General features: G+C 47.6%; 1 pseudogene; it reads left to right on the top strand.

The window, feature by feature from the left end:
- The first annotated feature begins 2,159 nt into the window (after positions 1–2,159).
- On the top strand, positions 2,160–3,012 carry LOC105554391 (annotated as a pseudogene).
- The last annotated feature ends 10,973 nt before the right edge of the window (positions 3,013–13,985 follow it).

Raw genomic sequence — 13,985 nt, 5'->3', positions numbered from 1 at the left:
GAGACAAGGACATTACAAATATTATTATACTATTAGAACAGCTAAAATCCAAAATACTGACAACATCAAATGCTAGTGAGGATGTACAGCATCATTCACTGCTGGTGAGAATGCAAAATGGTACAGCCACTTTGTAAGAGGGTTTGGTGGTTTCTTACCAAAACAACAACAACAACAAAAGCCTAGACATACTCTTACCGGATGATCCTGCAGTCTCACTCCTTGGTATTTACCCAAATACAAGTTTATGTCCACACAGAAACCTACACATGGCACATGAGTATTTACAGTATCTTTATTCATATTGCCAAAACTTGGAAGCAACCAAGATGTCCTTCAGTAGGTGAATGCATAGAAGCACGGAGGAACCTAAAATGCATATGGCTAAGTGAAAAAAAAAAAAAAAAATCTGAAGAGGCTATACACTGCCTTCATCTTAATCCCAACAAAAATAACAGAGAAAGAACACAAAAGGCAAACACTCATAATTACCATGAGAACGGAAGAAGAAATGGCAGGTGGTGAGAGCGATCCACATGCTTTGGGGAAGTTGAGAAGAAGTTGGATGAGCGGTAACTGACTTGGCAGACTTGAGAACCTTGAAATCAAAGCTAGAAAGTGGAACAATGAAAAAGAAGCAAGGCAATGCGCACCTCAAGCCTCAGCAGGGCTTAGGAATCAGAAACATCAGATATCTTTGAAAGCCAGAATGTGGGGGCGGACAGAAAACCACGGGATTTGTAAAAAGTCTTCATAAAGAGCAGTTATTCCCCAAGCCTGTACTATCCAGCAATGGTACCTGCTCACCCAAGTGGAAGAAAAGAGGCTTACTCTGTGCAGAAGGTAAATTAGAAAGCCTCTGGAATTGGAGATACCAATAGCAGCTCAGAAGATGGTTGAGACTTTTTATTTTGAAAGTGGGATTAAGTGAAATCTACATGCTTTACTGTGAGTCAGCCTTGTACATCCAGACATACATATGGCTGACAGAAGATTCCTCTCGGGAAAACTGACCAGCCCCAGGAGAGGATACCTACAAATATCCACATCTGGGGGTCTCCTAACAAAACATGGCTGAATGCAGAGAAGGTTGGAAGACTGTGAGGTTCATGCATGAACTAGAGCTTCTAATTAATTTTTATGTGACTCATACCAAAATAAGTATGAGTAGCTAAAGATCGCCCGCCTTCTGAAGAACACCTCTACCATCAAAGACAAGGAATAAAACACATTAACAGATAAGACGCACTTGGAGAAAAGAGAGTACAAGAGCATAAGAAAATGCCAGCAAAACTTATAAATATAATATTCTCAAAGTGATACAAGATATTGCACCTGTGAAACGGAAAAAGGGAAGCTTAAAAGGGGGATATGTTCGAAAACAGGTTAAAGAGTTGACAGCAAAACTTAGAAATTCAGTGGAAAGTTTACAAGGTTTTTTCAGAAAAGTCACTCAGAAGGTAAAACAAAAAGAGAAATGAGACAGATGGAGAGAGAGAGAGAGAGAGAGATTCTGATTGAAAACCAGAAATAAACAGTAGCACTAGACTAGTCCAGAGGTCCAACATCTGAATAATCAAAATCCAGAAAGAGAAAACAGAGAAAAGGGAGAAAACATTTTTAAAGAAAGAGTAAAGGAAAAATTTCCTATAACTGAAGGATATAACTTTCAGATTAACATCACTCATGGAGTGCCCAGCACAGTGAATGTAAACATATACACATACAGACACATAGACACGGGCACTTACACACAGGCATACAGACACACAGACACAGACTCTTACACACACAGGCACACAGACACAGGCACTTACACACATGCACACACAGAGACACAGACACAGGCACATACAAATCATACAGAGGCACACACAGACCAAGACACTTTATCATAGAATCCAGAACACCAGAAGTAAAGAGAAGACTCAGAGGGCAGGGACTAGGGGAACAGGTCACATACAAGGATAAAGCATCAGTGGCATCAGACCTCTCAACAGCAATACTAGAAGCTAAAAGACAATGAAGCTCCTCCCCTTGCCCTCCAGCCATGGCAGGTGCAGCTCCATGAGTGACTCCAGTGGCCTCACCTGCAAGTGGAGCAACAGCAGCAGCCTCACTAAGGAGACCACCAGATCACCTCTTCCTCGGGCCTGACCATGTCGACCTACCGACAGACCTGTACACAGCCAGTGTGTCTTCCTCCATCATACGCTCACCTTGTCAAAGCTCCCAGAGAGGGTTTCAACAAAGGATTTGGTTTTAAGTTGGTGAAATGAGGTAAAAGCAAAGTCACGTGGTGGTGTGGAATTCTCAGTCTGGTTCATCTAATACAGACACCGGTAAAGTTACTGGGATCTTGGAGTCCAAATATAAATGGTGCAAGTATGACTTGACTTTCACAGAAAAATGGCACACTGATGACACTCGGGACAGAAACCACAACTGAAGACCAAATTTGTCAAGGTTTGAAAATGATATTAGATACTACCTTTTCACCAAACATAGGAAAGAAAAGTGGCAAAATCAAGTCCTCTTACAAGAAGGGGCGTGTAAAGCTTGGCTTTGATGTTAACTTTGATTTTGCTGGACTTGCAATTCATGGTTCAGCTTGCTGGGTACCAGATGAGCTTTGACAGCACCAAGTCAAAGCAGATGAGGAATCACTTTGCAGTGGGCTACAGGACTGGGGACTTCCAGCTGCACACTAATGTCAGTGATGGGGCAGAATTTGGAGGATCAGTTTGTCAGAAAGTATGTGAAGATCCTGATGCTTTAGTAAACCTTGCTTGGACATCAGGTACCAGCTGCGCTCGTTTTGGCCTTGCAGCTAAATTTCAATTAAAACCCACTGCTTCCATTTCTGCAAAAGTCAACAACTGGTTGACCCGGGAGGGCCACACTCCACCCTGGAGGCTTGGTGTGAAGCTCACCCTGTCTGCTCTGGTAGATGGGAAGAGCATGAATGCTGGAGGCCACACACTTGGCCTTGCCCTGGAGCTGCAGGCTTAATCCAGATGAAAGAAACCTCTGGGAATGGATATCAGAAGATTCCGCCTTGATGTATTTCCATTGTGACTAGCAGGCTTTTTCCCCCTGAGAAGGTGATCAAAACGAAGGATGATCTAAACAAGAGCTGTATTTTAAATCTTTAGATAGTTACTCGTTAGCTGCTTTCTAGTTCAATAGGCTCTCTCTCTCTAGTTGCCAATGCTGCAGTCCTGCAGTTATCTGTACATTGTTTAGATGTATTTAACTGTTAAATGTGCTACCCACTAATCATGAAATAGACCTTTATGAAAACTGCACCGTTGTGCTCGCGTTTGTTTTTATGTTCCTTTACACACTGAATATTGTCATTGCATGAGATGAATCAGTGGACATTTTAAGATGAGGTTTAAATTATTTTTGTCAAATTCAACCACCATTAGAATTACTTTTGGTATCCCAGAACATTACAAATCATGAATAAAACAAGCATATAATTAATGGCTCCAAGTACCTGCCAGCGAGGGTCAAATCGCCCTGGTATCTTGCTACTACTTTGTTTTTCAGGTGAGCATTCTGCTCTTCACCTCAATCTGTCCCTAGATTAGTTCCGTGAACCTTTTAAGACTACAATAACAGCGTACACGCTTTTAAAAAATTTTTATAATGAGGAAATGTCTCCACATTCCGAAGAAAAATGAGTACTAGCCTAGAATTTTATGCTCAGCCAAATTCAAGAATGTTATACTCAGCCAAATTCAATCCAAGATGAGGGTAGAATAAAGCTATTTCAGACATCCATGCAGGCTGACTGGCTGGGCCCTCTATCCTCTCAGTCTACCCTGATGTGAGACGGTGAGGAGGTAGATGATCTGTCTCTGGGGGCTGCTGTTTCAGGGGATGGCAGGCAAGAGAAACACCTGCATACAGCAGCTGCTTGGGAGATAGGACCCCTGTGTGGGGGCATGAAAAATACCCCAAGTACTGCTCCACTAAGGGAAGCCTGGACGCCTAGGGGATATTGTTTGGTTCTCAGAATAACTAGGGGATGCTAGAGCCATCAGCTCCCTAAGGACCAGGATGCTAAATGTTCTACAATGCAGGGGACAGTCCCTCAACAGAGAATTGCTCTACCCGTAATCCCAAAAGCACATCCTTGAGAAATCCTGAATTAGATACTTTCTTTGGCTTTCATTGTGAGGCTGTCTATACTTGAAGCGGGGTTGCGTGGGAGTAGAATGCTATGGGAGTGGGCTGGGTATGGTGGCTCACGCCTGTAATTCCAATATTTTGGGAGGCCGAGGCAAGCCGATCGCCTAAGGTCAGGAGTTCAAGAGCAGCCTGGCCAACATGACGAAACCCCGTCTCCACTAAAAGTACAAAAATTAGCCGGGTGTGGTGGTGGGTGCCTGTAATCCCAGCTACTCAGGAGGCTGAGGCAGGAGAATTGCTTGAACCCGGGAGGCAGAAGTTGCGGTGAGCCAAGATCACGCCGCTGCACTCCAGCCTGAGCAACAAGAGTGAGACTCCGTCTCAAGAAAAAAAAAAAGAATGCTATGGGGATGAGTCAGGTGAAGTGGAGAAGTTAGCTGAATAGGGGAGAAGGAAGGAGAGGGAAACTATTGAAACTATTCCAGGACATAAAATACAATGACTGACTAGAATAAACAGGTATGCCTGACATTCATTAGTCTACAGAACAAATTCTACTATCGAATTCTTTGTGGCGATGCCCACGTTTGTAAAGGGTTCTGTGATTGTTCTGTGCCGAAGTTCAGGCCTACACCCTGTCAGCATGCCTTGCCTGGACCATTGCTGTGGCTGCCTTTCAGGTCTCCCTGTTTCCAGTCTCCCCTCTGCCCCTTCGTCCACGACACAGTTGCCAGAGTGATCTTTCGAAACACAAACCCAAATCTTTCAAAACAGTACTTGGGGTATCGTTCATGTCCCCACACAGAGATCCCATCTCCCAAGCAGCTGCTGTATGCAGGTGTTTCTCTTGTCACTCCCCTGCTAAAAGTTTTCAGTGGCTCCCCACTGCCTCCCCATTCCCCAGGGAGTGTGCAGCCAAACGGGACTCATCCTGCAAGCATCCAAGGCCCCTGCTTTCTGAGGCTTCTTCCAGTCATCCCCTGCCAACGCGACCCTAACATTGTCCTCCTCTGTCACAGTACTCATCTACAGCATGACACCAGCATGTTTTTGTCTTGTATTTCCCAGGAGCTCTTTATGGGCAGGGGCTATTTCTCATCCTTCCCTGACCCCCAGGGCCTGGCAAAGTGGCGTGCACAGGATGTGCTGAGCACTGCTCCTGTGCTCACTGAATACAGTTGAGCCATTTCTCCCTCACAAGAAGCCTGAGCGCAGAGAAAGCCCAGGATCACTCCTGTCACCAGCATAAGCAAGGGATCCACATCACTTCAGGCCTTCTCTGGGCAACTGAGTCCTTCACAGCTTCTTTGAGTCACAAAGGCCACTGTGGAGCTGTGGGCAAGGATCCTACAGATAGGCTAACCCAATATCTTCATTTTGCAGATGAGGAAACTGAGTCCCAGCAAAGGCTGCTGCCTCACCTGAGGCCAGAAGGCTGCACACACCAGAATAGGACATGGTCTGCTGGTGTCCAGGCCGGTGCCCCACCAGCTCTCACCCTATGTGAAATGGAACTAATTGGAAACTGGTGACCATTTTTCCAGATAAAATGTGGGCTTCCTCACCCTATCCTCCCTTCTTACTGCAACCGGAAGCTATAGTGGAGGATGTGGGGCTGGGAGGGATGGGAAATAGACTTGGAAGGTGATTTGAGGCTTCCTTTATTTGATTTTATTTTTTGAGGTGAAGTCTCACTCTGTCGCCCAGGCTGGAGTGCAGTGATGTGATCTCAGTTCACTGCAACCTCTGCCTCCCAGGTTCAACCAATTCTCCTGCTTCAGCCTCCCTAGTATCTGGGACTACAGGTGCACTCCACCATGCCCAGCTAATTTTGTATTTTTAGTACAGACTCCGCCATGCCCAGGTAATTTCTGTATTTCTAATTTAACTATGTTGGCCAGGTTGGTCGTGAACTCCTGATCTCAAGCAATCCACCCACCTTGGCCTCCCAAAGTGCTGGGATTATAGGTGCGAGCCACTGTGTCCGGCCCAAGACTTCCTTTAAACGTTCGCTTTTGCAAGATCCCGAGCCTCGTCCTACAGGCAATGAAGAGCTATTGAAGGTTTTTGAGAACAGGGTGACTTAATTGCAGCAGGGCTTTGGGCTGAAGGGAGAAGTGGGAAATGCGGGCCTCTAGGGACCTGAGCAGGACCACTGCCCCCATAAGTGATCTGTCTTTGGCTTATGAATGCCACAGCTTTGGCTTATGAATGCACAGGGAAGGGGCAGAGTGAGTCTCACCTGAACGGCGAGGTCTTTGCTGGGAAGTTTCTTGGCAGATGTAAAAATTGAAAGGGAAGATCCTGGATAAAGAACAACAGGGAATCTGTCTCTAGATTCTGGAATCTGAATTTAAGGAGGGTCAAGAGGTCCAGAACATGGTCTTGGAGTCATGGTGATAGTAACTGGGACCCACCAGCCCAGCAGCCAGCCCCTGGGAGCTTGAGCACAGAGCTGGGCAGCTGGGGGCGTGGACTGGGGCCCAGAAGATCCGGTTCTATAAGGGAGTATCATGAGGATATTCTATATCGTCCTATAATTTGTGTTTTCTCTATATTTATTTTCCTTTACAAATTTAGTAATGTATCTTGTTAAACATCCAGCTTGTCTCCGCTGGCTCCGGGAGCCAAGCATGCCTGTGCGGACTCTTGTTGGGGGCAGTCTGCAAAGGAAGGGCAGCTTCCCAGACAGTGGGGGGACAGGGCCACTGAAGTCAGGGCTCCAGAGGGAAGAGTAACTTGGTCACCTTCGCCTCCTGACGGAAGACTCCCTTCAACACTGGGGATTTTATTAGGGGAAGTGAGAAATCCCTCATCACTACCGGCTGTGTGGACGTCAAATCTTAGACTCAGTTTTGTTCTACTCACCACAAACTCCCTTGATTTTATCACCATTGGAGCATAATAATTTCGTATCAAAATCTGAAGTAAACATGTGCTGTTCTAACAACAGGCCACTAAAAACACAAAACAAAATTGTCTTTCCACCCCCAATCTAATAGTCTACAAAAATGACAGGCAAATTGATCCCTTTAATCAAATCCATCTTTTAAAAATTGAATCCTAAGTGTGGATATCCAGCTTACTGGTCTGATGTTTTCCTCGTGAAGATCTGTGACGTGTTCAAGTGTCCTCTGTCCCCTGGGATGTCACCTTCTAGGCTGGTCGCCCTCATTCCAGCTCTAAGGACTCTCCCACCGTACTTGTTCCCATCCTGCACCTCCTCCTTAACCCTTATGACTGCGGTTTTCAAACTCTGGGGCACCCAAGAACTTTCTGGACATGATTCCCTGGCCCTTCCTCAGCCTTTCCCCCGTCCCTCTAAATCAGAATCTGAGGGCGGGATCCTGGGAGTCTGCGTTTTGAACTAGCACTCTAGGTGATTTTCATCAGGCATCAGAAGACCAAAACGAAGGTTGCTACTTTACTGATGAATCGCCTTGTTGACGCACCCGTACACACATATCTAGGCTACTGTTTATTAACCGTCGACATTGTGCTAGGGTCTTTACTAAGTTTACCTCCTCTAATCCTTATACTAACTGCAGCAGGTAAGCATCCCCATTTCTATAGCCGCAGAAACAGAACTTGCCAAATGCCACAGGGTTAGGAAATGGCAGGGTAAAGTCCATCCGGCTCCCCAGCCCACTCAGTTCTCACTCTCAGTGCCTGTTCCTTCTGCAATGGAAAAGAGAGAAACCCTGGAGGAAGCAAGCACTGGGCTCTCCTCGCAGCCTCATCCACTTCAGTCTCCCCTCCCTAGGCAGTAGAGCCATCCTTTACCTGTTCTTATTGAAACTTACTATTTTTCAGATAGCTTCCTTCATGGCTTAAGCATTCTTTTAAAAATAAATTGTTTTTAATGACTTGAGATGGGGGTCTCGCTATGTTGCCCAGGCTCGTCTTGAAATCCTGGGCCCAAGCAATCCTCCTGCTTCGGCCTCTCAAAGCACTAGGATTACAGGCGTGAGCCGCTGCGCCCAGCCAACTTGAGTATTCTTGACTTATTCTTGGCAGGGTGAAGCCTTTTTCATGATGGCCTCTCCTTCATCTTTTCCCTTGCAAACCTGAATGGCCCGCAGAGTCACACTGATATCGTCGGGGCCCTCCCTATCCCCCTTTGGATTCATCAAGGCTGAGTCTGAATGGATAGTTTTCCATTTGGAACGTTCCCCCATCAGGAGCATTTGGCATGTCTGGATCTCATTTCTCCAGCCTCTAACAACCTGCAATCCTGCTGCAGGCAAAGAGGCTGAGCTCCTGGGCCAGAAGTCTGCTTCCAGTGGGGCCAACTCTGCTGGCTGCGCCTGGGGGTCCAGTGGGTTGCTGCATTTTCAAACAGTCCCTACCCCGTGGCCCCCTCAGGAAAGTGGTAAAGGGCTCTGCAGTCCGCCCTCAGGACACCCGAACAAAGGGCTTGCTAAGTTAGCCTCGGGGAGGTGCACCTGGGGACTGTGGGCAAGAAGGACATATTGACCCAACAATATGGGCTGCAACTTTAAATTCCAAACAAACTGTCCCAAGCTCTTTCAGAGGAGTTCTAAGGAGTAGAGCCAGCCTGCCTAGCAGGCGTACTAACATTTGCGGGCTCTATGAAGAACCGAGGAAGGAAGTCCACACTTGCTGGGAACATAAGAAATTGTGACCCTGATGGGAAGAGGAGATTCTCCAGCGGTGAGGGACATGGTGGAAGGTGGGCCAACAGGACCATCCGGGACCAGAGGGCAGTGACGCCCACGTGATTGGGACTTCGAGGCCCAGCTTCAGAGATGCAGTGACAGCAGCTCATGCTGTCAACGGGCAACCACAACCAGCCCTGAGGAGGGGCAATGGAGGAACCACTAAGGAGGCAGGTAATACCCAGCTAACAGGACTGGCAGACTGCGGTCCTACCTCGCTGAGGAACATGGTGGGGGCATGGGGGAGGCAGAAAACAACAGGGGAGGGTCTTGCTGTGAGGCAGCCTGCCCTCTAGTTCATGGGTGGGAAACTCCAGACAGTGGGTCAAATCTGTCCTGCTGCTGGTTTGTGAACAGCCAAAACAGGACTGGATTTTAAACGATTGGGGAAAATCAAAGGAATATTTCATGCTACGTGAAAACGACATGAAATTCGAATGTCAGTGTCCATAAATACAGTTCTATTGGAACAGTCTTGTCCATGCATTTGTGTGTCATTGATGGCTGCTTCCATGATACAACATTGGTGGAATATTTGTGACAGAGATGCGCAAAGCCTACGATATTGACTATTTAGACCTTTGCAGAAAAAGATTGTTGCCTCTGGATCCAGAACAACCCTCATCACGCCCCTAGTAAGTTATTTCTCGAATTGGTTTCCACCGTGGTGGGGTCAGGTCACCCAAGCTGATCCTCCATAGCTGGGCAGGGTCTCTCTCCCTGCCCTCTTTCACCAGGCCTGGACTGCTGACCCTATTGGAAGTCATTAAATGTTCTTAGGGTGGAAGAGGTACTTGTCTCACAGGAAAACACAAGCATGTTAGGGAGTGTGAGTTCGTCCCAGGTCCGGGGCTTACATGGTGGAGGAACCTCTGAAACAGCAGCTTTGGAGGGAGGGCACGCCCCTGCCATGCAAAGTCCTCTTTGTTGATCAACACCATTATTAGAAATGTGCACATCCCAGCAAAACCAGCAGGTCACACATTTACAAAAGCGCCTGCCACACTAGAGCAGGAGGCTTCTGGGCCTTTTCAATGTGCAGATTCTAATTCCTGGTACGGGGAAGTTGCTCAGTGAAAGGACAAAATAACTTCATTGTATAGAGTTTGCCACAGTCCTCTGGAGCAGTACCTTTCATTCTCTGCTTACCCTCAGCAGACGAGTGGGGGAAGTGGGTCTGAAGTTCTGGGGAGCTTCGGTGAGTTGGCAGTACCTCGAGAGTGAGGCTAATGGGTTGCTTAGTAGGAATTATGATGATATTGCAACCCACAGGCCAATGGGCATCGGGGCAGTCAGCCAGGACAGAGCACTGGCTGGTGCCCTAGGCTCCCAGCCCAGCAGCTGGACACGGTCCACGCTATCTTGGCGCCAGGTGTGCAATTGCCAGCCCAGGCAGCTGTGCAGGCTGTGGCATGTTGCTCAGCCTCTCTGAGCCTTAGTTTCTCCTCAGTTAAGTAGCGGGTGGAGTAGGGGGAGAGACTACCGTCCTTAGCTGGCAAGGCTGTCACGAGCATCGTGAAAGTGTGTAGCGTGTCCTTAACCGGCCTCTGTAGGTATTAATCAATTGTAACCAGTGTTTTTACTTCCTGATGTCCAGCAGAACCAAAGAAGCTGCGGCACACATGTGTTAATGATTTAAATACCACTTAGACATTTCTCTTAACTCCCCAAGCAGACTGTAAACTCCTCTAGAGCAGAGGATATCAAGTAATAGATACTGTCTATGGGCACCTGGTACTGGGCTTGGAGCTTTATTAAAAAATACCTGGCTTTCCTAATTCTTAGGAACCCCAAAACTGGCATCATCATCACCTGCATTGTTCCCACAAGGACACTGGGCTTGGAGCGGTGTATGCAATCACTAGGGGAATGAGGAGCATGCTGAGCTAGAGTCTCCAGCTCCAAAGGTCCAGCTCTCCTGCCCCACTGCCTCTCTGTAAAGGGCTCCTCACTTTGAATCCCTTGAACCCTACTGGGCACCAAACTGCCACTCAAACAACAAGCCAGAAACCTGGCCACAAGCCTCTGGTTTACCGTTTCCTAAAGGAGGGACTGTGCCCGATTCAGCAGCATCCAAAATTCAAAAGCCAAAGTCAAAGAAGAGTTCATTTCCTTTCAGTAATATCTAAAGTAGGATGGAAAATAAGCCTGCTGAAAAGCTGCCTCTTTTGCCAGAGCTAGAGAGAGAGGGGACGCCTCTCCTGCTGTCCCTGGTCAGATCAGGTGAAGGCCAAGGAAACTGATCTCTCACGGTAGGGGGAGGGGATGAAGGGCACAGGGACAACGAGGTACATGCAGTTGACTTAAAAACAGGGATAAAACCACAGAGGAATGTTTTGTGTGGGATCCTGAGATAGCAGGGGATGTGAGGACCAGAGGCTACCGCAGACCATTCACAGCCACCCAAGCGCTGCTTCTCCCAGGCTCCCGCTTACCTGAGCCAATGTAAAGATTCAAAAAAGTCTTTGCTCCCTGTAGTGTTTATTTAAGGATAAGATGACCCAACTTCCACTATATTTAGTGCATGAAAACCCACAGGTGTTTGACTCCAGGAACTGCTTGGGGTTGTGCTATTAGTTTTCTGAGTCCCCTCCCTTCTTGGTTTCATTGTTTCAGCATTGCAGGTGAGCTGGTTTCCCGAGTTCTGCAAAAGCCGTCCTGCACTACCCCCCACTCCTCTCCAGCCTGCAGGTAGTTTAAATACCCCCAGAGTACACGGCTGCCTGGATAAGGCGTGGGGGAAACCATGATGCTGTTTCCATTTCAATTCTAATTTAAAACGTCATGCCAACCACAATAGGCATCCTATTTTAACTTCATCAGTTGGCTTAATTTTCAATTTTAACTAATCAATTTAATCAGTGGCTTTGTCCTCCTCCTTATTTCTCTTCAAAGGCTTCTATTGGAAGGCAGGATATTTGCTCTCCTGTGCCTCTTCCGTGTGCCACCCTGTAAAATACAGGACAAAGACAAAATAGCATACTGTGAAAGAACTGAGAGCTGGAGCCCCACAGTCAGACACCCCAGAGCCAGGTGCTGGCTGTGGCAGCTGTATGACGTTTAGAATTCCTTACCTGTAAACCTAATCATCCTATCTGAGAGTTGTTGGAAGATTAAATGCTAATGCCTAGCACGGGACCTGGTGCTCCGTGAGCATTCCCCAAACATGTTAATGAGCCTGCAATGGGTCCCCCCACACCTGATTCACAAAGGGAGGGTTGTCTGAGGAAAGCTGCTGGTTTGTCCAAGGAATTCCTTTCCTGGATAAGTGGAAACGGATCTATTACCAAGCAACTCAACACCTCTTAGGCCCTTGAGAGGGGGTGACATAAAAATTAATATTTGCAGGGCGATTTATGGTTTACAGAGTGTTTCAGGGTTGCAATAGTGGGGGAACCGGGCTTTGCCAAATCTTTGTGCACCGCCTCTGTCTCTTACAAGATATGCAACCTTGGGCAACTCAGAAGCGCACTGAGCCTCTGGCTCCTGTGTACACTGGAAACACTGCTACCAAGCCCACATTTCTGAGGCCTGCAAGCTACGTATATGCATTGTGTACTTGGTCAACCGAAAGCCTTCATCTAAAGCAAGGAGTTGTCATTCTGTTTTCTCATGGGTTTAGTTCCCAACAGGCCTCTTGAGCAAAACCTCATGCACTATCCATATGGAAGGGATGGATTGAAATGGTTGAAAACAGCCTGGCCAAAGTTGCTGTGGTGCTGCCCGTCTCCATCTCTCTCTCCTGAACACTACAACCTTGGATACCTTTTTCCCAGGGAAGCATCCGAAAGACAGGCGGCGACTCCAGCTTCTCATGCCTTTCCCTTAGGGACGTTTCTCATTTTCAGAAACTTCCTAAGTAAAAGGTGGCCCTGGGATGGCCTGCTATGGTGAAAATGCCCTGAGTTGTGATCCAGTCATGGCCAGAACAGGTAGCCTGGGTAGCTCTGCGCTGGGTGAGGAATAGTATGAAACCAAGCCTCCTGATGTGTTCCAGCTCCCTGGATTCTGGGCAGCACCGACAGAAACCTGCTTGAGAGAATAATGATAGTCAGGGTCTGAGGAGTGGTTCATCGCCAGGGCAGCACATGCTTCTAGGTAGCACTTATCCCCAAGGAAGGACACAGTCCTGTGTTGCAGAAGGCATAGGGCCAGGAGGCAGGAAACCAGCACCGTGGCCCCAGCTCCAATGCCATCACTTCAGACAGGAAGTCACTTGACTCAGCTTTTAGGCAGGGGGCAGGGGTAGACCACTCAGCCCAGCATGGGCACCACCCCTGACTTGCCTCTGACTCCACCTGCCATAAGTGCATACGGAGCTGAAGGCCTCTGGAGAGGATGAAGCTCTATGCCAAGGTAAGGTGGCAGAGTGGCACCATCACACTGAGGTTCTGGTGGCTCAGAGGTCATGTGGGAAACCCCCGCAGGTCCCGTTAATGCTCTCAGCATCTTCGAGCTGATACTAACCCCAGATTACAACCAAGTACATTACTATCCCGCCCAGGCGACTACTCGGACAGTGAAGGAGAAAAAGAATCCCCGCTCATTTAGAAGTGTACTTCTGGAACCCTAGAGGTCCCGGGTGGCAACAACGAGAGCTTCATTCCAAGGCTAAGGAATGAACACTTGGAGATGGCATGAGAGGAATTCTACTAAAACACCAGAAGGGTAGGTCTGCCAGGAGGACTGGGTGGGTGGGGAGTTTGAAATAATACCGCTGAGTGTCAAGACTGCAACCCTTAGTACTGACCTTGCTCAGGGGCCAAGAGCTTGTGTTCAATTGTGTTAGTGTCCAGGACATGACGACTCATTCCAGGAAGCCGAGCACCAGCACATCCCACACAAGTTGTCCTGCGTATAAATATTGGTCTGGACAATGTCTGGGACTGAAATGGTTTCTGGCACCAAAATGAGGCATTACAACACATTCAGGTAAACATCCAGGATTCAGCCTCTAAGTGGCTAGTGGCCCAAGGACAAGTCCTTCAGGGAAAAACCCATCCAGTTCAACATTTGAAGCACCAAATCTATGCCAGTTACATGAAAAGTGGGCAGAAAATGAAGCATGCAGGTGTTCACAATGTGGGTGAAGAGCTGATGCAACCCAGTAAGAATACAAATAGAAAGAGTAGGAAGGGGGAAGTGGCAGACATAGAGCCTGGCAAG

The sequence above is a fragment of the Mandrillus leucophaeus genome, unplaced genomic scaffold (genome assembly GCF_000951045.1).
Source record: "Mandrillus leucophaeus isolate KB7577 unplaced genomic scaffold, Mleu.le_1.0 Scaffold64, whole genome shotgun sequence".
Taxonomy (NCBI): Eukaryota; Metazoa; Chordata; class Mammalia; order Primates; family Cercopithecidae; genus Mandrillus; species Mandrillus leucophaeus.
This window is presented reverse-complemented; position numbering and strand designations above follow the sequence as displayed.